At 38.3% G+C, this 26,213-nt stretch overlaps 1 protein-coding gene and 1 long non-coding RNA gene across 4 annotated transcripts in view; both read right to left on the bottom strand.

Annotated features, from left to right (window-relative positions):
- The window catches only part of LOC108423901 (protein FAM126B), an 83,860-nt gene extending 68,225 nt beyond the window's left edge, over positions 1 to 15,635 (bottom strand). For 2 of the 3 annotated variants that reach the window (XM_017691527.2, XM_017691528.2), the window contains exon 1: positions 15,242 to 15,635. The gene's annotated coding sequence lies outside the window, so the exon portion shown is untranslated. The remainder of the gene's footprint in view (positions 1 to 15,241) is intronic. The other variant, XM_017691529.2, reaches the window with a different exon arrangement.
- Positions 15,636 to 19,370: 3,735 nt separating this feature from the next.
- Positions 19,371 to 20,134, bottom strand: LOC108423858. Its single transcript, XR_001857583.2, has 2 exons — positions 19,845 to 20,134; positions 19,371 to 19,718 (listed from the first exon to the last, which is right to left on the bottom strand). It is a non-coding gene; the product is annotated as an uncharacterized LOC108423858 (long non-coding RNA).
- Between the last annotated feature and the right edge of the window lie 6,079 nt (positions 20,135 to 26,213).

Genomic DNA, 26,213 nt, shown 5'->3' with positions numbered 1-26,213 from the left:
TCTGCAGAAACACAGAGGAAGTGCTGAACCACACCAAATTTTTCAGGACTTTACTTACAATGGACCACCTTGAACTGTAGAACCATCATGAGACCATCAGCTCATAAACTGGACCTGCTTTTGCAAAAAAGTGCTGAACACAAAGAAACGCCTGCCAAAACAAGTCCAGAAACCCCCAGTCCTGAGATATCAATCAGAGGATGGAAGACCTTTTATTCTAATCACATTACTGCTAGTTACAGCATTCCCACCTGGCACCAAACATGGACGCGGAGACACTGAACTCGGAAAATAAATAGTTCCAGGGAAATAACCTGAAATAATATCAGAGGTTATGAGCAACATGCTCTTGGAGAGAGGGCCAGGCAGTGTGAGCAGCAGCCCCCCGTTAGCACTAGCTGTCTGAGTCATGAGTGGAATCATGCAGGGGAGACTAAGACCACAGTCACGCTCCAAGGCCACACTGTCCTACAATGAGAAAAGCTTTATGTTGCAAAAATATCTAAAATCAGATAAAGTTCACATCCAAACTCAAATATCAAATATACTAAGCGATCTGATTATGACAAATTCTGAAGAACCAATTCATTGGAAAAGACCATCATTCTTGGAGTTGTTGAAGGTAAAAAAGGAAGAGGACAAGCAGCAACAAGACGGTGGGATACAATCATAAACCAGCCATTCTGAAGCCTATAGACCAAAACAGAAGACAGGACATTCTGGAGAACCAGTACCCATATGGCCAGGAGTCAAAATAATACCACCACCACCACCACCACCACCACCACCACAACAACAACCACCACAACTGCTCTAAATCTCATAGGTTCATTATAGGGATGTGTATTTTAATCATGTCTGCTATTTGAATTTTAAATGAAGTGTTTGACTTTCAGCAAGAAACTTGTATTATACGTATACTATACAGTATTATACTTGTACTATTCAGAAAATGTATTATACTTACAAATATAATACAAAACGTACAAGAATTTTAGAACTCATTTCCTTTGTGGTTCGCACAGGTTGATTTAGTGATTTATCTTTGTGCTTTAGGCAGATCTGATTTATCATACTACCACTTGAGCTTCAGAAGAGTAACTTGTGTAACTGAAATATTTGTATAGATCCACTCAGACTGCACCAACATTTCCAGTACTTTCTATTATCCACAGGTGCAACATAAATAAGATTATTTGCTCAAACTGGCATTTTAACACTATGTTAAAAATCAAATAAATAACATGAATCAAATTGCTACAAATTAATATGCAACAGACTATTTAGCACAAAGAGTCATGCTTAATTATGCTACTGTATTTTAGTGTAGGTAGTATATTTGCTATATTTGTAGCATGAGCATTTAAATACAGAGCCAGGGCACTGGTTCTCATACAAAAAACACAGGTCTGCCAGAATAAAAATAATAAATTCGCATGTTTGAAGTAAAAATCTGATTCCAACCTTGGGATATATATATATATATATATATATATATATATATATATATATATATATATATATATATATATATATATATATACATACATACCCCAAACTTTTCCATGTCTTTTTGAATACGAGACAAATTAAACTCAGAGAGGTGCAGATATTTGTATATTTGAATAACCAACCCCACTCACTGTTCATAATTTAAATAATCTAAAACATTGTTTATAGGTATAGTATACAGGTAAAGCTATAATGCTATGCAAAGGGTTTCTCTCCTGTAAAAGAATGAGCAAATCAGCCTGGAAACCACTTTCATTTTCCATCATTTTATTTTTGCTCTGTAAATTTTGCACATAACATGACAACATATGCCAGAAGACAGTGAACCATTCAGACCTGTTCTCACTGATGCATTAAGCAGGTCTGTAACATGGCAAGGGAGCAAACATTAAGCCTAATGACACCCACTGGCACAAGGTCCATATGCACAGCTCACAGACTGCCAAAATATATCCTCCCCCTCACAACACCAAGCCAGTTTCTACATCCTATGTGTGTAGCCTACAGAGCTAGCCCTACACAGACATGAACGCAGAGCTTATAGGAACCGTCAGTTTGCCTTCTAAGAAAAAATGTGTTTATGCACTGAACACTAGCTGCTTTTATGGTCAATACAAACCAACAGATCAAGCACCGTGCCATCAGTAGAAATTTGTAAAGGCTTGGCCTGTCACTCTTGCGCTTTAATTCCCCTGCATTGTATTACTCCATATAAAACAATCAATTCATTTTTAAGCTAAAAAGGACTCAAACATTTCCACTTGAGTGTGATAAACTGCCTCGATATCGCAAATCATTTTCTCATTACTGCACTGTTACACCTATGTGGAAGCCTCATGGATTCTCATTACTTTGGAAAGCAGAGAGAAGTGGTAGCACACAGTTTTGTGAGGCATCACTTGTTATACACAGTGGTGAACAGGTTAAAGTTTAATAAGAAGAAGCCTCCTTGCAATGAGGAAGAGCTCTGCCATAGTCAAACAAGAGCAAAGTCCATTCCAATGCACAAACTGAGTCACAAGGGCAATTGATTTTGTCTACTATTGCCCTAAATCAAACAGTGGCCTAGTATCACATCCCCTGGGCAGGTCTGTGAACAAAGTGCCCAGCCCAAGGACAGTCCGTTCAAGTAGCCAAGCATTCAAATCTCAACAAAAGGCCATTGTGGGTTCACTGTAATTCTCCAACTGTGACCCTTAGAGAAGTCTGCTTTGAATGGTGCAAGGCGTCTGTGTAAATTTGATTTCTACTTGAGCTTCTTTAAGACGGGCTGAATTATGCACAGGTCACTTTGGGTTCAACTAAAGGCAACTTTAAAGTGATCCTGTTAGCTACCTAACCAATGAATTACAGTCCATGTATTGTCCAAAATAGCACACAGCTCAAATTATTAGATCAGGAGACAGTAAACAGTGTTAGCTTCGGTAAGCAGATATAACTCGCTTTGCTAGCTTGCAGAGTTTCTCAGATATAAAATGCTCATAAAGTCTTATTCATTCAGATCATTTAGTATAAAGGATCAATCCCATTTGAAATCCAGCCACGTTTAGCACAGCCTTTGTGGCCAGTCCCCCAACAGGGACTACATCAATGCACATGAAGTTTTGAAACTTCTTAAATCTTAAGACAGTGTCTCAGGCATCAGGCAACATATGTTCATAACCATTTCAGGATCACATCAAACCTGAATGACTTGGTTTACACCCTAACCACTTAATTATGCTGAAAATTTGAAAACTCTTCTCTAAGCCAAGCCAAGAAAACCAACATAGCATCTCTAATGGACCAAAACGACAGAAGGTACTGAGAACAACAACAACAAAAAAAAAAGTTATTGTTGAAATCCAAGTGATTTAATTAATGTTGTATTTGTTTAAGAGTTATAAAGCCATACATAAAGAATGGAGAACATATGAGAGAAATAATATGGGGGAGATGGGGGATCTTGTCCATTAGTGGTCTGACATGTCTTTGCAGCTCTGGGCACTGAGACAGTATTTACTAGGCGTGTGCACAGGTAATCCAGCACTCTTAACAATGGTGCCAGTATGTGAATACTGAGACCACAATAATTCAGCACAGGAAGGCAGAGAAAATACATAGAATAACAATACAATGTAGAATATTCCAGTTTTGCATATATTTGAGAGTAAGTGTTTTATATTACAGATGTAGATGTAGCACAGCTTTATTGCTAACTAGGCTAACCACTCTAACTGATGTTGGACACATCCAGAAACACAGTAAATACACCAAGTGCCCATTTCATTAAGTACACCTTATATCCACACTCGTTTTATCAGCTTCATTTACCCAACAGGTGCACTTTTCAGTCCTACAGTTACAGCCTGTAGTCCATCTGTCTCTCTGCATACTTTTTTTAGCCCCACTTTACTCTGTTCTTCAGTGGACCCCTACAGGACGACCACAGAGCAAGTATAATGTAGGTGGTGGATTATTCTCAGTACTGCAGTGACACTGACAGATTTTTTACAGTATGGAAGGATTCCCCGGATATCAGATCTAGCATTTTCCGCTAATATAATATTCATACTAATATACATCTCTAGTTACGTATGTGTCACTAAAAGCATCACTCTTGTCCCTTCTTTTATCAATGACTATAGAAAGAAGGTCGGTCACCTTCGTCTTTCAGGCTAATTACTTGCAGACTGCAGTCAGTCAACTCTCTGTCAAATACTTGAAAAGCACTCAGAGTGTACAGCGGAAAGGAAGTGGTCAGCGAGCGGCTTTCCCTTCAGGCTGCTGAGCTCAGACTTAAAAAGGAAGATGACAGGAAGAAATAAAAAGACATGACGTTGCAGATTCACAGTCAGTAACCACCTCCACGTCAACCCTTATGGATATAATCCCTGCTATAATTGTTGATATGGCAGGCTTACGCCAGCTCCAGTCATATGAGATACATAGTCACATGCCAGAAAGTCACAGGACTACTGTATGACTGCGCACACGTAAGGTCAAAAAGTACCTAGCTAGGTTTCAATGCGGGCAGTCAGAGCAAGAAACCTCTGAACCAGTCAAAGAGCAAACATGAAATTCTATTGCACTCTGAGACGGCACATGTTTGTCTTGGCAGGTGTACACTGTGCAAAGAAGCACGTGCTTGGACCCCAGCGATCACTATTTTCAAACTAATTTGACGGCCACTGAGCTCTCGTGGACAGTAGGGGTGCAACGATTATGTGACTTAGTTGACTAAAACTGACGACCAAATTAGTTGACAACGAATTTGGTAGTCAATTAGTTGGTGACATCATTACGCATGTCCATATAGGAGCATCTGAAGAGGAAACTTGTCGGCTCACTGGATGAAGAAGATTCTTGGTGAGATATGCAGCGTCCTAAACCTTACACTAGCACACAAAATTGTGTGTAAAATAACGCATATTAGTACACCATTAGACGTGCACTCATTAGTGCAGTACGTGAAGTGCAGAAGTGTGTGGTTTGGGACGCAGCGATAGCTGTGCTAGCGAGCTAGTTAGCTAATGATAATGTTAAAAGCCGTCCTACTTCAAAGCTGAGCTGTAACATCTATTTTGAAATGCAAGTTCTCTTCAATCGTTAATGGAGTTAGAATACCAAAACAATAACTGTTATTCACAGAGACCCTGTTCACTTTCCAAATAAAGTTTGACGCATCGTCGTCTTAACATTGAGGCCACCGGTGTGTTCAAATTCCGCGGACATATGAGAGCTTCTACAAACAGTTCTCTGGTTTCCATGAGCATTGGCCCCCACTTGACCATACCTGACAAAAACTTGTGGCAAACTTCTCTATGAACAGTTAAATTTGAATATTTTTTAAAGGTAGTTCTACACAAACATACAGGACAGCTGGACAAAAGGTTCCCGTTGAAATGAAATGTTTCAAAAGTGTTCAAATTTAACTGTTCATAGAGAAGTGTTCACCACTTTGCCATCCGCTCCATCAGAGCGCATCTTCTCTGCTGTGGGTAGGCTCCTCTCAGAGGAGAGTGAAACTCTCACAAGAGCACAGAGAGATGCTGACTTTCTTCCGTTTCATTAAAGATCTGTTATTGTAGAGTTTAGTTTCAGCAGAGGGTGGACAGACCGCAGAATGCACAAAGCACAGCTTGCACCGTGAAAATGAAACCAAGTTTCGCTCACGGAACGTGGCTCTTCTTTAAATGTTGTGGTAATGTTATCCCAGTTCTGACTGACATAACAATTATGATCATTAGCTGCTGCTATGGTGGGTTTAAGGGAGAGGAGTAATTAATCTTCTTAATGAAAAAATGGTGATGAATTTTTATGTACGTACAATGTACATTAAAAAAAAACAGTTAAAATTAAACTACAACAAGCTGACCTACATGGATCTGGACCTAGAAAAAAAAAAAAAAACTGGTTGGCATATTTTTTTTCCACTGGCTAATGTTTGGAATATAAGCCAAAACAAGCAAGTTGTCCAATCTGTGGACACCATATGGTCAAGGAAAGCAGCATCTAGCAAATCAAGAAACGATGATTAGAGAGGCCCCATCATGTAATTCCTCTTTTTTACATTTGCTTAACACAATATTTTAACAAAGCCACAAGCATGCTGACCAAAAATGCTAATCTTCCATTTAAATGGCCACCATTCAGAAAATGTAGACTATAAACAAGTCATTGGAAGATATTATTGTGCTTGCAGTGTCAACAGTCTCAAGGTTAGGTTTAAGTCACAAGAGGGGTCTACAATATGGCAAAAATATCACAATACATGATATTCAGTTTTTCTAAAGTATGATGAGGTTTGAAATAGGAAAAGCTTTAACTGTGCCAGATTTAAAACAGATAGCACAGTCAAAACTAAGAGAATAATTTGGCACTTGCTTTTCCTTCAGGCATCATAGTACAGCATAATCCAGTAAGAAATCAATGATCATGCATTTTGTCAGTACCCAAGCACTTGCTTTGAATTCAGTTACCCTTCTTTCCCAAGGTACCTAGTGCACCAAACCAAGACGAGTGGAGGTAGAAAGAGTGAAGATCTGCTCAAATGCATTGGTTACGCAACTGTCACACTTCCTCACTCGAGTCAGCTGATTCTGCTATTCTTTATAAGCTCTAACCAGCCAGAATCGCTGGACTATACACATAAAGCCAAATGCAGTAAAAGGTAAATCAGAACTCTGTCCCTCCATTGTTGCTACTTTTTGTGTTTACTGTTAACACTAGCGTCGCATGGGAAATCTATTCACCATCACACCTCCAGAGAGCTACTGCTACTTCCACGGGTGGAAAAGTGCCTAAATTCTGCATGCACCAAACCTTTCATGAGTGAGACTCAGGTACAACAGCCAATATCAATGTTTCTAAAATGCAAAAATGAGAGTTTGAAATGGAGGAAAATTCACTGTTAAGGAAATGCTTGGTTTTCAAAGTCTGACGCTGCAGGAAACATCTATGTCCCAGTTAGGTCAAATGACAAAATCTGAGTTGGGCAATATGACAATATTTACCATTATCATGAAAAAAAATTACATCACAGTGTGTCACAACAAGCTTTTCTCAGCATATCGTGATTATCATCAGTACTTAAAAATCACTTCCTAACTGTATGCTTGATTAAAAGAGAGTACAATTAGTCCTGTTTGGATTTGCTATAAAAGGATTCATAGTTTTTCACTGTATTTTTAAAATGTGGCACTTTGTCTGTTCTAACTTATCAGATGTCACAAAAAACAAATATTGTGACATATCGTGTATCCTAAAAAACCTCCTGAAGTATCGGGATATTGTGTCTTGCCATATCATCCACCGCATCTTTCTTGAATATGAATACTATTATCGTGCACAGGGATATTATTTATATTTTTTAAAAATCAACATCTCCCAACCTTAATATAGACATAGCAAAATGCCCTAAATATCACTCATCCTCAAATTCCAGGGTATTTGTGGTGGCTGCTTTAAATAATCTCCCTGCTGACTGAGAGAGACTGACCCGGGTAACAGAGAGGACAATCAGTATAGATAATCCATAAAGAGCTAATTACAGCAGAGGGCCTGCTGGCATAAGTGTCCCAGTGGGCACAGGCGTGATGGCAGGGGGATAAAAAGGGGGATAGGGAGGCTGATCTCGTGAGCCACGCCAAACACTGAACATTCTGATGCAGTCTAGGCTATGATGACACAGTTAAGACAACTCTAGCAGGATTACTGCTGGATAGAGCTGAATGCTATACTTTATACATATGTATGTGCCAGGGCCATCACCACAGGCATGTCAGTATTATTTTCTATTCAATACAGGCATCATAACATGACACACCGTGTATTGAATACATCCTAATTTCATATTAAAGGAGCTGTTCTACTGTTCTATTTAACAGAACTTAAGATGCTCCTAAGAAACTACCCACAGATGTAAAAAAAAAAAAAAAAAAAAAAAAAAAAAAAAAAGGTACTACATTTTGATTAAAGATTACAGAATAACGGGACTATTGTCATTTAGATGGAATGTTATGGTGAATCATGCTTAATAAGACCAGGCACAAGGAGGCAGAAGAGGTCCATTTTGATTTCAGGGTGACTTTTCCACTTTTCTGTGGCAGATACAGGCATAATAACTGATATTTTTATTTATGTGTTTGCATTGTAAAAACACTATGAAAGTGTAAATCAGGTTAAAATTCAACAGATGGTCGTTTATTCATTGTAAATAGCCAATTCTGATATTTTTGTGAGTTACTGTGGACTGTCACACTGTTTTACATACACTTCACATTATGTAGCAGATACTATTATCTAGAGCTTTTCACAACAGTATGTGAACACTTTTATTAGTATAGCAATGTGTGCACTCCTATTACTACTCCTATCACAGTGTTTCTGTGGACAGAGAGCTGAACCTCCTCTGTTCTGTGTGTGGAGTGGTGGTGTTATCCACTATGCTACAAAATAAAGCAAGGAAGTCACCAAACTCTATAGAAATAAGCCCTCTGCTATGCACTTGACCGAGTTGAAAAGAAAGGAAAGGGTCACCACTAGTGACAACATGGATCAATAATTGGTATTATCAAATGTTGTGATAATTTAAATAAATGCTGATTTTATGGGAAAAAAAGTGTACTTTCAGTGCATCAATAGTTCAAATATTTATACAAAAGATTTCACTTAATTACGGGTTAAACAACATCACCAATTAACTCCAATACGAACTACACACAAACTCTGAGCGTCACTTGAGATTATATGTAGATTTTAGGTTGGTATATTAACATCCAGTAAAATGGACGAGCGCGTCCAGAAAAAGAGTGCAAATGTGCCAGTTTGGCAATAGCTCCCAACCAAACAAACTTGGAGAACCACTTGATGTTGATGTTGAGGGTTAAATGCTGTCTGTGCTGAATACAGCTGAATGCATAACATTATGAACGATTAAGTACTACTATAAACCATCTTAGTTGCAAATCATATGTCAATTATACTATCATTAGTAACTGAATTTGGATCTTCTTCATATCATTCATTGCAATAATTATGCAGAAGACAATCATTATCAATGATGCAGTCATCCCAGCACTGGATAAGTGTGTCTGTTAAACGCCACAAACACAAATGATGCCAAATAATTTGTTGTAATTACTGGGCCAATAAGAAAAACACTATTTTTCCCCCATTTTTCAACAAATGATATAATCAGAATTGATATTGTGAATCCATCACTTGACATATTGTGCAAAACCATCAGGTTTAGTAGGTGTATTAGAGCAAGGAAGTCACCAAACTCTACAGAAATAAGCCCTCCAAGCCTGAAAATGGACCGATTTCCACAGGTTCCTCGCATGACTGGACAAACTTGTTAGATCAACTGTTACCAATTTCACATCCAAAAACAACACAAAGCAGATCCTGGGAAGCATTACAGATGGTACTGTGGGGATCAGCTGCAGCCAAGGTTCTGGACCCATAAATATGAATGCTGCCAAAAATAGACAGCGTCTCAGTAGGTAACCATGGGAAGATGAAAGGACAGCTGAAGAGTCCAGCAGGACACGTACCTCAGCTAGATGGTCACTAATAAAACTGGCTTTATGTAATTTACTCTTTTAACTCTATAAGGAAAAACTCTTATGTTAATATTATTGTAAAAATTACATCACAGGATGCTTTTCTCATAATATTACATACATCATAAGCATGTGCAGAATACCGAACAACTGCATATACTGTGTTAGAATTGCCCAAAATTGCTTTGCATAATATATATATATATAATTTTTTTTTTTTTTAACGTGACATTGCTGTTATATAGCTTTAAAGAGATTTATGAATCAGCATATCATGACAAATGTCACAAAACATCTTCAAGTATTGTGATGTTTTTCTTTTATTGCCACAACATTTACAAGGGACAGATACTTCAACTTAACTCTGAAATTAAACAGCTGTGAGAGGAACAGAGTGTGATTGCAGGCTGAATAGAAAAAGAATGAGCAAATGTCTGAGATGAACAGATGGCATGGAGTTATTGCATGAGATTGACTTCTTTTTCCTCAGACTTTGAAGTCTTTCGCCTTTAAAAAGTAAACAGATGGAATTTTGGGAAGATTGAGCTTCATTCCGGGGGCAACACATTACAAACAGCTGACTCTTCTTCTACATTCCCCCTGTAGAGCATTTTCAACTTTTCCACAAAACGCTCTGCATTAGTTGAGAGGAGCATTAAATATTAAAGCAGCGCTGGCTTTCTGAGAGCCCTCGTACTAATGGAGAACGGAAAACAACATGAGCTCCTTTATACAAATCCGCCTGCTTGAACTGAAGGGCTGTGGTGAAGGACTTGCATTGAAAGTGTGGGACATTTGAGAAATATAATTTGTTTGTATGCTTTGTTAAAACATTTAAATCTAATGTGCAGTGTGGTCTTCTCTACTGCTGAAGAATGGACCTGGGGGAAAGCTGACAGAGTTCACGTTTCTTCAGCTTCAAATTCTGTCATAATCTTCAGGCCAATAGGTCCTATGGGTCACCAGTTGTGCTGGGCAACATGACTTTACATCAATATCATGATAATATGAATATTTTGCCCCGATTAGAATTACTGAGCGATTATTTTGCTCACTGAAAAGGTTTGCACTGTAAATATGCTCTGCATATCTTAATATAAATCCTCTCAACAGCCAGATTGGAATTCACGTGGCTTTTATGTCAATCCAACTCGACATTCGTCAATTTCACACTGCTGAGACCTAATAAACATTTGGGGTGATATTTCTGTACAAATATTAGAAGAGACTTATCCAAAACACCTCCGTGTTTGAAGAGATTTTGAAAGACATGGCCAAACGCGGCCACAGGACAGCGAGGCTGTAGCATCAAAGAACAGTTAAAAGTCTGAAAGCAAAGTTTGAAGAACCTGAGGACACAAACCATAGAAGAACCATACACTTTATGGCAAGCTTGAACAGATTCAGAGCGACGAGCCCAGCTGTCAGTCAGTAAAGCTACACGATCGCTCCTGTGATGCTGGTGAAGATAAAGCTGAAAGCTCCAGGAGTGACTGGCATTCGTTGGCAGTCATGATTGTTTACCTCTGGATGTGCCACATGAAGCAAAATGACGTACTGTTCTTTTGCACATGCGAGTCAGTTTAAGAGCTGATCTGTTCAGACTGATGTCGCATACTGACCACATTTAAAAGATAATGTGAACAGCCACACTAAAAATTTGGTGAGAAAATAAGATTTGGGCCACTTTTACCTGCTATGTGAACACAAGCCTTAGCGCCCATGTCGCAGTGTGGACGTGATGGAGTCACGTGACTACACATGCAGTAGGTTTTAAGGGGACAGTACATGAACACACAGAGTGAAGAAAAAATCTAAATAACTGACATGGGCAAGATTACGTAAGTTAGAGGTTCTGAATGTTGGCTTTGATTACTTTTCGATTAACTGCCCAGCCCTAGTCACTAGGTAGTACCAAAGCCTAACAGGTAATTAAGTGAGAGTAATAGATGTTTATTTGATCTTTATTAAAGCTACACTATGTCAGTTTTGGGGATTTGGGGACTTCTCTGGTCAAAATATATAACTGCATGTAACAGTTGTACTTCGGGCTCCCCAAATAGATAAATCTGATGATTCCAATTGCAGCAAAAAAGCTTCCACAGAGAACTCAGTCAAAACTTGATGAAAGACATGTCTTCTGAGCATGGAAGTATCTGTAAATGTCTGTAATTATTACTACAGTCATCATATATCCTTTTTAGGATAATGCTGAAGTTACATCGGAGCCTAAACATCAAGCTAGACTTGATGTTTAGGTGTAGCTTGTGCACATGATGTTAAATCATAAAACGTATGGTGTGGTCTGAAACCCCCACCCCCACACCTCTGCGAAATATGACCCCAATGTCTCTTTGAAATTAATATTTCAGACTCTGCAAGGTGACTTGCAGCAGCGTACGCACACAACGTTTATTTGAGCTCAAACTGTGTCAGTCATCAGTTAGGAGCTTCTGAATATTGACAACAAATCATCAAATATGGCCAATTTAAGCTTGTACTTTAATATAGGCCTGTATTATACAGAAGGACTGGTTACTGGTTTCAATACTGATACCAATACCAACATCCTGCCTTCAATGCAGATATCGATGTCATTCTTTGATTCTCACAGATGCTGATAAGTTACTCCGGTACCGAACAACTGAACTGAAGTTCATTTTTAAGGAATTTTAAAACTCTTTAAAATGCCCAAGGAACTATTCAGTTGAGTCTGCTCTACTTTAGTTTAGAGTATTTAGTGGACTGATTGATGCAGGCATTTGATATCTAAAGCGAATATTTCTGGGCTACTGGATAAAAACTTCTCATATATTACAACCCCAATTCCAATGAAGTTGGGACGTTGTGCAAAACAAATAAAAACAGAATCCGATGATTTGCAAATCCTTTTCAACCTATATTCAACTGAACAAACGACAAAGACAAGATATTTAATGTTCAAATGGATAAACTTCATTGTTTTTTGCAAATATTCACTCATTTTGAATTTGATGCCTCCAACACGTTGGGACAGGGGCAACAAAAGACTGGGAGAGTTGAGGAATGCATCAAAAAACACCTGTTTGGAACATTCCACAGGTGAGCAGGTTAATTGGAAACAGCTGAGTGTCATGATTGGGTATAAAGGGAGCATCCCTGAAAGGCTCAGTCGTTCACAAGCAAGGATGGGGTGAGGTTCACCACTTTGTGAAAACCAGCATGAGCAAATAGTCCAACAGTTTAAGAACAACGTTTCTCAATGTGCAATTGCAAGGAATTTAGGGATTTCATCATCTACAGTCCATCAAAAGATTCAGAGAATCTGGAGAAATCTCTGCAAGTAAGCAGCAAGGCAGAAAACCATCATTGAATGCCCGTTACCTTCGATCCCTCTAGCAGCGCTGCATTAAAAACTGACATCATTCTGTAAGGGATATTATCACATGGGCTCAGGAACACTTCAGAAAACCACTGTCAGTGAACACAGTTCGTCGCTCCATCTACAAGTGCAAGTTAAAACTCATATAGCAACAACACCCAGAAACGTTGCCAGCTTCTCTGGGCCCGAGCTCATCTGAGATGGACTGACACAAAGTGGAAAAGTGTCCTGTGGTCTGACGAGTCCACATTTCAAATTGTTTTTGGAAATCATGGACGTCGTGTCCTCCGGGCCAAAGAGGAAAAGGACTGTCCGGATTGTTATCAGCACAAAGTTCAAAAGCCAGCATCTCTGATGGTGTGGGGGTGTGTTAGTGCCCATGGCATGGGTAACTTGAACATCTGTGAAGGCATCATTAGTGCTGAAAGGTACATACAGGTTTTGGAGCAACATCTGCTGCCATCCAAGCAACGTCTTTTTCAGGGACGTCCTGCTTATTTCAGCAAGACAATGCCAAGCCACATTCTGCACGTGCTACAACAGCGTGGCTTTGCAGTAAAAGAGTGCGGGTACTAGACTGGCCTGCCTGCAGTCCAGACCTGTCTCCCATTGAAAATGTGTGGCGCATTCTGAAGTGCAAAATACGACAACGGAGACCCCGGACTGTTGAGCAACTGAAGTTGTGCATCAAGCATGAATGGGAAAGAATTCCACCTACAAAGGTTCAACAGTTAGTGTCCTCAGTTCCCAAACGTTTACTGAGTGTTGTTAAAAGGAAAGGTGATGTAACACAGTGGTAAACATGCCCCTGTCCCAACTTCTTCGGAACGTGTCGCAGGCATCAAATTCAAAATGAGTGAATATTTGCAAAAAACTACGTTTATCCGTTTGAACATTAAATATCTTGTCTTTGTAGTGTATTCATTTGAATATAGGTTGAAAAGGATTTGCAAATCATCGTATTCTGTTTTTATTTATGTTATGTTAATTTCAAAGTAGCTCAAACCAAACTGTCATAACATGGTACATCAGCAAGTGTTTGAAACATCACCAACAGCAAAAGTGTTGCCTCTGCCAAATAACCAAACTAATGAAAACCCTACTTTGAGTGTCATTTATCTTCAGAAGCTGGACACTCTGGTTTGCAAAAACATTAGGAGCAGTGTTTCGAAACAGTCTGACAAAATGATCAGCAGCAAAAGGACACGCCCACAGGCAAATACTGAGTCGATCAATTTCAATATGAACATCAGGATTATATAACAGCAGATAAGGCAGCACAGATCACTGCCTTAACCCACACACAACTACAGGCTGGTACGGTAAACACTGAGCATACTTCATTCTGAAAGCGATGCCTATAGAGAAATTAACTGGCTACTTGTTTTGGACAAAATATCAAGCAAATGCTTCAAGGGTTCTTTAGTAAGGAAATGGTTTCTTTATAGAACCGTGAACATTCAAAGAACCCTCCGCATGACTAAAGGGTTCATTATATCCTGAATATCATGACCCATTTTCTTACTAAAGAACCACTGAAGCACCATCTTTTTAAAAGTAAAAGTAGCTACCAACTAAATTACACCAGTGCTGAACCCCCTGTAGTACCGTAGTGGGACTAGTGCACCCAACAGCAGCTCAGGGCCTAGCATTACTTAGGGGCTTTTTTGGGAGGCGAGGGGGTCCTATTGGTTTAAAACTACATGTTTTGAAGCTCCAAGGGTCCAAGGTGAGGGTGGAAGCAACAGCAATGCGGTTCAAGTGCTGAGGCAACATTATTGAATCCAAGTGAACACTGAAGACAGAATGTTTTCATGAATCTGAATAAACAGTATGATTTGGAAACACTCATAACAACATAAATCAGATCTTCACTTATGGTCAGATTTGCTGAACAAACTGAGCAGCGCACAAACGCAAAGTGAACATCTCAACCTGCTAAATTAAGCGCACAATCAAAACTACTCTACTACACAGAGGACGGTCATCAGCCTGTACGCTAACACGGTTAACACGCAGCAACACCTCACATCACGCTTCACGCTTCCTCCACGCACATGCTGTCAAACAGCAGGTAAGTAGAAGAACTGATAAAGGTGGTTTCATGTTCGCCAGCTTTTTGCTCTAACTCTCCCGTTCCACCTTAAATAGCGCGACAAGAACGTAACTGCTGCGCCGTTTAAGGTGGAACGGGGGAATTCCACCACGAAGCAGGCGAACAAGATGCTGACTTTCAGCTTCGTGTGCGAAGTAGCAGCCTGTGCTAGTTGTAAACTGACATTGTGGCTTCAGCTTGAGAAAGGAGGCTAATTATACAGACCAGGTCAAGCAGAAAACGCCGGCTGATGTGTGAGCTTCAGTGAAGTATCCGGGGTTCAGGCAGCGCCGCTTCGCCTCTCCAGACCATCCGAACTTAAATCCCAAGTCCCAGCCAGCCGCGCTTTGGCTATGCAAATAGCATCAGCCCAGTCACTGGACCGCTGGAGCTCCCGAACATCTCCGACAGCTCTAACATGCCGCTCTGAGGCGCTGCTAACAGCCACTGGCCCTGACCCAAAACCCTCAGGCCGGTGAAATGACACTGGAGGTCCCAGAGCTGCGGGAATCCGGCCGTGTCGAGCCCGCGGAAGCGCTCATGTCTCCACCGCTGCGGGAAAGCCGACTGCAGCCCCAGCGCCGCGCGCTCTGTCAGAGGTCACAGCGAGCTGTGAGGAAAGCACGAGCTCAACACAGCAAGCAGCGCGAACGCGCCTTCAAAATAAGAGCTTCTGAACCGCCTTAGCGTTGCATTAACACACACACACACACACTTTCCCACACGCAGATTAACCTAAGCCTAGACTAAAAGGGATTTTTGTGGTAAATCGCCATTGGCACCTATTTCTAATCCATTCCCTGGAAATCAGCCATACAACTAAAAGAGACTGTCCTAAATTAATATATATATATATATATATATATATATATATATATATATATATATATATATATATATATATATATATATAAATTTAGGACAGTCTCTTTTATATATATATATATATCTCAAGGTCTATGTACATAGTTATTTATACATCATATATAAATAATATAATAATAATATAATATTTATAAATAATATAATATATATAAATAAATACATGCATATGTATATCTATGATCCATGTTAAAAAGAATGTATGTATGTATAGATAGATAGATAGATAGATAGATGTGTGTGTGTGTGTGTGTGTGTGTGTGTGTGTGTGTGTGTGTGTGTGTGATATAGAATATAGGTAGAGAGATAACACACCATGACTTGTGTAAAACCAGTGTTTCTCTTATAGCGGTGAATCCAGGGAGCCTTACAGCCGTGGTGTGCTCCACCCACCCCTTGGTGAAAGGCAGACATGCTGCTGTTATTATGTTCAGCTAGTTTAAACGTGGTGTATGTTGACTGTGTTACTTTGTGTTATGTTTCGGGGTTAGTTCTCTACCAGAAAGAGAAAGCGCATGGCTGTAAGTCACACCTGCTCCCCGGTGGTGTTTTTTGTGCCTTTTCTGTTGTAAATACAGAGCACTTCCTCACTTCCTATAACAGACAGGACGGCCTCTCCTCATCTCCTTCCACACTGACGCCACAATATGTGTATAGCTCTTAATGCGAGACAGCAGCGTGGCTGTGACCCGCTGCTGTGAGAAGCGCTCTTTATTAAACCCCAGAGAAATAATGCACATACACAACACTGAACTGGTGAGGTGAGCTCACATCTAGCTGTATATATTATGTACTTTTTAAATCAAATAACATGTATTGTCTTAACAAGTATTTAAAAAAATTAAATGAAAAGAAGAAGAGAGAAATTGCGGATGAGGCTGAATTTATATTATGTTAATAAAACGGGTAAAATGAAGGTGTTTGAAATAAGTGTCGTGGCCTGCAGCAAACGACTGCACATACGAGCTTTCAAAATAAGAGCATCTCGTCTTCCTCAGTGTGTGTACGAAAACCATTATTTAAAGGGCCCATATCCCACACTGTTCCTGCAATTTAGTTTTTTCCCTTGATGTCGACGTATAGCATCTTGTGGGTTTAAGCACCAAAAACAGGCATAATTCCTTTTTACCATTCTCTGATTGTCCCTTACAATTAAACAGACCATGTTTGTTATTGTGCCTTTAAGACTATTATATGTAAACGAGCTCTGCTCTAATTGGCTGTTCAGTATCTGTATCTCAATAAAAAGCAATCACAGCTGAAACCGCTTTGCACGAGTGGGTGGAGCTAAACTGCTGTCTGCCAAAGAAGCTGACAGATGTAAATGTATTGGTTTTCATGAAACACCAGAAACAATGAGGGCAAGATTTACTTTTATGGACAGTATAGACTGGGGAGTTTGTGATATTTTGATACTTCAGTAAAGTTTACACACTGTATCAGATTCTGTTTTTGCAGGGCCATAAAAAGGAGCATCTGTATGCTGAAAGCTTTTATTATTATTATTTATAGTTTTTAAAAAGATGTGTTTTGACATGCTGCACTTGTTAAACAGAATAGTATCTATCATAAAATATCATTTGATTCAAATAACCTGACAGGGCTGCACAGCCTTCATACAAAGCTCATTTTCAGCCTCCCTCCCTCTGACGTCCGTATGTTATCTGCGTGCTTTTTAGATAAGGTGGTTAGGTGTGGTAGATCTGAGTTAGAACTAAACTCTGCAGGGTGTGTTGGTCTCCAGGAGCAGAGATAGGCAGCACTGCTAGAGTACACATAAAACACAATAAATAGCTTGAAAACATACATATAATGCATCTGATGGCTCTCTTTCTGGTACAGTTTATACTCAGTTGACTCAGATAGATGATGCAAGGTTTTTATAGTGTAGTGGGTAATACCTCTGCCTTACACACTATAGGCTGGGGTTCAATCCCCCCAGGGTAAACGCCCTACACTATACCAATAAGAGTCCTTGGGCAAGACACCTAACGCTACCTTCGCCTACCTGTGTAAAAATGATCAAATTGTAAGTCACTCTGAATAAGAGTGTCTGCCAAATGCCATAAACAAAATGCCAGGAAATTAGGTTCTCTATAGTTCTAATACAGTCTTTCTAAAATATAATCCACATCTTGGATGACTTGGTTGCTCAAAAGAAGAGATTCTTTCAATTTTTAGATTCTACTTTCCTTAGATATTGTATGTGTTTATGTATATGCACAATTTATGCATATAAATTACAACATAAATGACAAGATCAAACTGCAGTATATGGTAAATAATATGAGGCGCAGGCTGAGCAATAGAAATGGGTAAACTTTTGGGTTTTGAGTAAAGGAATGAAAGACCTCTCTAAGGACCACTGCGGTAAAATGCTCCTGGGTTCAGGGACCATGATGCGCCCCCAAAGGTGGGATTCAGAGATCAAATAGCCCAGTGAAAAATCATATTTACCCAATTTTCCACCAAGATGTAATCAGCCAAGACATGTCCAAATTTTCATTCTGCAGTTTGGAACTGGGAGCACAAGGCCATTGTTGCTAACAAACACTGAAAGTTGCCAATGCAATACACACAGTATGACTTATTGTGGACTACAGAAACGAATAAAACTGCAGGCAGACACTTTAAACAACACTAGGATTGGTACTCATGAATCAGGACTGATCTTGGATCAGCTTCCTCCATACTGTTGATGCTCCTTTTCACAAATGCTGCTTCTGCTTCTACTTCTGTGGTGGTTTGTGAATACAGATCGCTTTGTCTAAAGCGCCTGACTGCAGTTTTGATCATTTTTATGGTTTGGAGTATAATCCTAACCAAATCAACAAGTCTGTAACCATAATAAAGTCCTGAGAACAGTTTGAATGGATTGAGAGAATTTTTGATGCATTTTTCCAGAAACAATTTTGGTGACTATTGAGGTCTAGTGTCTGTTAGCAAAGTTGATTTCATGGCTATAGTTCTGAGCTAAAAAGGCAAAAAAAAACCACACACCAAATCTTGTCTTACTGACTACATCTAGGGTAAGAGGAAAAGTTTGGAAATGAGGTTTCTCACCAAATTATTCTCTTAGGGCAACATTGTGAAGAAGGTAAAGTGCAACTTCAGTGAATGAATTGACTTTAGCACAACTTGACAAAATGAAAGTGGGTCAATAGACATGTACAATGAAACACTGCATGAAGATTTTGAGCCAGTGAAAGCTAGACAAACTTGTCATCAAAGACAGTGAAAATCTTTGATATTCTAGAAAGCAGGGGCAATGAACAAAATTCCTGTTTTTGTCAATATTTCATTTTCATTGAACTTTAAACATGTCACACACAAAACCTCATTGCTATCACCATACTGCATTTCACCATACCTGTTCATCATTCAGAGTGTATAATGAAAGAAGCAGGATTGGAGGAGGATGATCAAGAATTCAGAATTGATGATCGCAGTAAATCACATTCCTACACGGCTCTTTCTTCCTAAGTTAATTTACTAAAGTCTGTCCAATGTATGGATCATACATGCATATACAGCAGCCCAGAAGTGGATATTTGTAATATGTTACTTAGACAAAAATTCAAAGGCAAATTCAAATCACATTTTATGCCTCTTTTCCAGAAGACTGAATGCATTTATACACTGTCTACACTGATCAACGAGACACAGTCAGGACAGAACATGAACAAACAGTCTACTTTCACATTGGCAAGAGGAGACAAGGCTGCATATCATCATATCTGTTCATCCTGCATGTCGCCACAAACAAAGATCAGATTTGTCCAGGCATGGTCTTCTCTGTGGTTCTTTATGGATGTGAAAGCTGGACAAAAAACAAGCAAGAAAAGAAAAATATTGACGCCTTTCAACTTTGGTGTTGGCAAAGACTTTTGAGAGAACCTTGGATGGCAAACATAACCAAATAAGTGGATCCTAGACCAGGCCTCACCTCCCACTTGAATCCCAGGTAACCAAACTAAAACTCTTATTTTGGACGTATTCTGAGAAGAACCAATTCAATGAAAAACTGGATCAGTAAAAGAGGAAAAGGATGACCTGCTACAAGACGGATGGATACAATCAGAGGAATCATGTACCAGCCATCCAGAAGCCTAAAGACCCAAGCAGATGATAGGATATTCTGGAGAAGCTCTAGCCATATGATCAACAGAAGGTGGAATGAACTATTTTTCAGTGCACTTTTACTGCCCTCTATTGGCAAAGAACTACATGGTTAAACGTCACCTAATGTTGTGTATGCCATCAGTGTAACATTAATTCACAGTAATTTCCTGCAACAGTCTGAATGTGTGGAATTAAGATCACTTTGCAAGCTTAATTAATTTTCTATCTGACACGTGTTATAATCTGCATTCATCTGGCTAGTACTGCAGTGTGCATGGCGTATATCCTTGCTGTGTTTGTCACTGTCATGCTCTTTAGTCTTATTCAGTCTTGAATTTAGTCTTGATTCTGATTCAGATTACTATCCCTCTGTCTTGTCCAGTTTTTAGAATTGCAAAGTGATCTTGGTCATTCACTAACTGCAATGCTAACGGCAAATAGCCATCATTTGCAGTTTAGGCACATTCTGGCTGAATCTGGCTCTGGAAAATCAAGCCTTAAACAGGCCCCACTTAAGGTTTGAGTTCAGTGCATTATTTTACAGTCAGCCTGACATTAACAAATGCTGTGATGACTGAACTATTTACACAAAAAAGAATCAGCACATCACTGGGCTGAAATTGTTACGTCTGTAGTAATGAAGCTCTTCTCAAATGAACTCAAAAAGCATTTTTTTGTTATACAGTCGTTCAGCTCCCCTGGAAAATTTGGCTCCCCTAGTTCATGTTCGGTTGATTTTATAAGTGAAAATATTCTACAGAGAACAGAGTTCTGCACATTTTAATAATTGCCCTTTTTATTTGCTGAATTAAAAAATAAAACATAAAATGTGATCTGTGCAGAAATAATGGCATATTTCATATTTTATGTTTTAATTTTTTCCAATGTGTTAAACTTGGCAAACAATAGAAAATGAGAATAGAACATGTGCACTAAGGAAAAGGAAATTTAAGTATGTTCTCTGTAAAGCATGGGACATATTTTCACTAGGAAAATGAACAAAACATATGATTTGGCCAGGGGTGTTCAGACTTTTGCATACTGTATATACACTGTTGAATTCATTAGAAACATCTAGCCTATACCTGTACTCACTGGCCCATTTATGCAGACGACATGCCTCATAAGCCCAGTGTACGCTGTGTGATCTTTACTGTTTAATAAGTGTTTAACTATTTTATAGGTCTCTCATATCTACACACTTCAAATACTTTCTTTAGTAAAGGAAATGGTTCTCTATAGAGCCATGAACACTTAATTAACCCTTTGCATGAATAAAAAGTTCTTTGTATCATTAAATGGTTCTTCAGATTGATGGAGAATGTGCTTTATATGGTTCTATATAGAACCTCTTTGAAAAGAGTTCTATATAGCAACCTAAAAGGCTTCTTCTTTTCTTACAGGTTTCACATAGTAAGAATAGAAGAACCCTTTTTGGTGCCTCATGCAAACATCACTTAATGATGTAAAAAACCCTTTAATCATGTAAAGGGTTTTGTCAGGGTTCATGGTTCTATGTAGAACCATTTTCTTTACTAAAGAACCCTTGAAAAATCATCTTTTTTAAGAGTGTAGATGTTAAGATGTATCCATTATTATTTGTCCATACATTGCCTTCTTTTGAACAATTTTCTCTCTGCTACTCTTCATTTGGGTAAGAAAAAGGACCTGCAAAGTTTTTGGTAACACTATGGGCACATTTTGCAGCTCTTTTGGCCCAAAAGTGTTTCAAAAATAAGAAGTGCTTATGAGTGCTGACTTCACAACAAGAGGCCTGAATATGTTTGGCATTAGGGCAGCATGGGTAGTCCCAGCACTATACACAGCCTAACTGGAATAATAAAGAGGGAGAGATCAAACCTTGAACAATGGGAAGCACCAAATTATAAAACCAAGTTCCAAATATAGCTAAATGCAGCAGAGAGTAAAATATGGATTAGAAACATTCAATAAAGGGATATCTCTGGGAATATGAGACACAGCATGGCTAAGCATGTGTTGTTAAGTGGAGCTGTTATGTCACCACGAAAATATGTCCAACTGCTGACTGTGACGAAGATGAGACCTGTGAACATATGGAAAAAAACAAATAGACACCAAATCTTGTCTTACTGACTACATCTAGGGTAAGAGGAAAAGTTTGGAAATGAGGTTTCTCATCAAATTATTCTCTTAGGGCAACATTGTGAAGAAGGTAAAGTGCAACTTCAGTGAATGAATTGACTTTAGCACAACTTGACAAAATGAAAGTGGGTCAAAAGACATGTACAATGAAACACTGCATGAAGATTTTGAGCCAGTGAAAGCTCGTCATCAAAGACAGTGAAAATCTTTGATATTCTAGAAAGCAGGGGCAATGAACAAAATTCCTGTTTTTGTCAATATTTCATTTTCATTGAACTTTAAACATGTCACACACAAAACCTCATTGCTATCACCATACTGCATTTCACCATACCTGTTCATCATGCAGAGCGTATAATGAAAGAAGCAGGATTGGAGGAGGATGATCAAGAATTCAGAATTGATGATCGCAGTAAATCACATTCCTACACGGCTCTTTCTTCCTAAGTTAATTTACTAAAGTCTGTCCAATGTATGGATCATACATGCATATACAGCAGCCCAGAAGTGGATATTTGTAATATGTTACTTAGACAAAAATTCAAAGGCAAATTCAAATCACATTTTATGCCTCTTTTCCAGAAGACTGAATGCATTTATACACTGTCTACACTGATCAACGAGACACAGTCAGGACAGAACATGAACAAACAGTCTACTTTCACATTGGCAAGAGGAGACAAGGCTGCATATCATCTTATCTGTTCATCCTGCATGTCGCCATGCAGGATGAGACCTGTGAACATATGGAAAAGACTGAAAGTACTAGGTGTAAAGTTTGATAGAAATGTTAAGACTATAATTTTTAGGGAATTTTTGAAAAAAGTAACAAAATAAAGATTTTATTGGTTGACTGTTTGTGTTATTAATTGCAAAAATAGATGCAAAATCTTAATCCAACAGACTCAAATCACTGCGGAAGTTGTAAACAAATAATATGTGAATTGAAATGACTGCAAACTATGGACAGAAGAAACAAATCAAAACATCCTGGACTCTTGTGGATTTATTCTCTCTTCTAAATCAACAGTAAATATGTTTAGAATTCTATTTTAGATGCATGTGTTGTATTGTGGAAAAGTGTAAGTTGCTGTTTATGTAACTTTGCATTGATTGTTTGATACTGTTACTGTTATGTACTTAAAATCTTTAATAAAGTCTTCTTTAAAAAGCAAAACAGTCCCCAAAGACATTTTTAGCTTTTTAGGAAAATGAATGACTTTGAAAAATATTGTTTAGGCCAAAAACTTCACTCATAACTATTATAAAACAGTGTCTCAGACACCAAGCAGTGTTTTATAACCTTCCAAGATGTAACTTTTATAGACATTAAACGCTTAAGATGTCTGGTAACTGGTTCCTATAAAGACCACTGTGAACAATTCTGACTTGGTAAGTTTCTCTAAAATGGAGCATTTCACAGCAAACCACTCTGAATAACTTTGTTTATGTTTTAATCATTTAATCATGGAGAATTTTTGAAAAAGTTGGTGCATTTCCCTTTTAAAGGTTTTATGATGTAGGTTGCTGGTCTGTAGGACACCAGTAGGGGGCAGTCACACACAACAGATCAGAGTTAGGCAGTCCTAACCATGAAGGGCCTGTGTGCATGTGCAGGTTTTGAGAATAAACTCTGATGTGTATCCAATGTCCTAGTTAGTTTATATAAGTGAATAGATAGATAGATAGATAGATAGATAGATAGATAGATAGATAGATAGATAGATAGATAGATAGATAGATAGATAGATAGATAGATAGATAGATAGATAGAAACAGATCACTATTCATAACAGTTAATTGAGTAAATCAGTGAAATAATCCTAGACTACATGTAGATTACACATTTTCTTTTCTATTTCTCATCATGGCTGTAGCACAGCTGTATTAGTACAGTAATGGTGTATTAAAAGTGTCTAAAGCAATGTTGCTGTCTTATTCTAAGCCCTGTGAAGACCTAGTACTGTGTTTTAGAAGCGTTGAGTTCACAAAAAAACACCAAAAACATTAAAACGCTGACAACAAGTTTTTAAAATATACACCTCCTTCAAAAGTCAAAATCTCAGATTTTCTCAGATTTTCTCAGATGTCAAAATTCTCAGTGATTTTATTAGACAGAACCATTGTTCATAGTTTTAGTTCAAATCTTTTCAGTAAGCAGATCAAAGAGTCTTTGAGGACTCTGGCATAGTAATAGAAAGGGAATCACACCAAAGTTTCTGCATAATTAAATTGTAAGCAAGATGTAAACAAAGTCATTGAGTGTGGTTTGATATGAAGTTCACTGTTCTAGAGATTCAGAGTTGTTCACAGTGGTAGTGATAGGAACCAGACCGTCTGAAGCAGTTACTTCTGAAAGCTCCTTCACTGCCTTATACCTGAGACACTGTTTTATAGTAGTTTAGATAGTGAAAAGTCTATTCCTGGTGGAGAGCTACATGCAGGGGCTGTAAGGCAAAACAGACCCAAAACTTCTTTTCTTTGCTTTTTCCTTTTTTTAGATTTAGTGCTATTTTACACCTACATATCGTTGCTGTCGGAAGAAAACCTTGTATCATCAAAATAGTAACTTTACAGGAGAAGGACAAAACCTACTTCACTTTCAATGTAAGTCAATGGAACCAGAATTTTTCCCATGTCATTTTAGGTAATTTCTTTTAGGTCTCTCATCACAAAATTTACAAACAATGTAAAGAGTAACAGATACTTTCAAATTATGTCAAAAACTGAAAAATGCCAAAAATGGAGATACAAGGTTTTCTTCCGACAGCAACGATATGTAGGTTCTCTGGTCATTTTGGATAGTGAATATAATGGCTACAGTCATATGCAAAGGTCTAGGTCAATTTACATGTTTTGTTGGTTGTCTAAGTGAGAATGATAAACACATCCTTCTGCACTTCTGCACATTTTAACACATTATTACTGTTTATTTGCTGAATTTAAATCCCCACACTTGTGAAAAAATAATGTGTAAAAAATGTGACCTGTGTAAAAGTTACAGCCCATTTAATACTTTTATACCTTTTGTTTTTCCCCATATGTATCACCACCACTCTATGTTTCTCTAAAATGCACCATTTCATATCAAACCACTCTGAACAACTTTGTTTACATCTCAGTAATGACTGAATTGTTTGCGCAGCGATATTTAATAAATTGGCAGAATTCCTGCTTAAGATGCTACAGGAAAATGGAGGTTCTCTGTCCACAAGATGTCGCACTAACCTCACTAAACTCAAACACAGAGGAAAAATCCCATTTTTATCCCTGTAAAACTCCTGCACTCTCCACACTTGGCAGGCCCACCGAAGAGCAAGATAGGAGAGAGGTGAGTTATGGCTTATTTGATCTTAATTTATGCATATGTTGCCAGCACTGGTGCTTGAGCGACAATTTCTGAAACTAGAACAGTGACATGAAATACATACAGTTACAGATTATTAGACTGTATATCATTTTCAATAACAATTAGAAAAACAAAAATTAAGAGTTGTAATAAAAAATGTGCTGCAACAACATTCAGTCAAATGGAATTACTGTATGCGCTTTGAAAATTGGAAAAAATACATATACTATAGTTTGTTGCAATGGCCTAGCGATGGGGCCGTGACAGGACGAATACCCAGTTCTTGCAGTGGTACCCTGATACAAATGTGAAATTTAGAAATATACATTTCTTTTAAAAATATTTTTATTGCTTGTCAATATACACTTGTTCTAATTTAAAGGGCGATTCCCTTTATTTCTCAAAATATTAATATATTTATTCATGTGATGAATGATATACTTAAATCGTTAAGATTTCAGTTACTCGGAGTGGTTTGATGTGGTTCATTGCAGAGATACTTACTGACTCTATACAGTGGTGGTGATAGGAACCAGACGTCTCAAGAGTTTAATGCTTGTAGAAGCTCCCTGTCTGAGGCCTGAGCCATTGTTATATGATAGTTTTGCAATAAGGTTTTTTTGGCCTAAAATTGATTTTTAAAATACATGGTGAAAAGGCACCTGCCGGGTGCTGTAAGGCAAAACAGACCCAAATAAAATGCAGCTTTTCAGAATTACC

The sequence above is a fragment of the Pygocentrus nattereri genome, chromosome 6 (genome assembly GCF_015220715.1).
Source record: "Pygocentrus nattereri isolate fPygNat1 chromosome 6, fPygNat1.pri, whole genome shotgun sequence".
NCBI classification, from domain to species: Eukaryota; Metazoa; Chordata; class Actinopteri; order Characiformes; family Serrasalmidae; genus Pygocentrus; species Pygocentrus nattereri.
The sequence above is the reverse complement of the archived record's forward strand: the minus strand, read 5'-3'. Positions and strand labels throughout refer to the sequence as shown.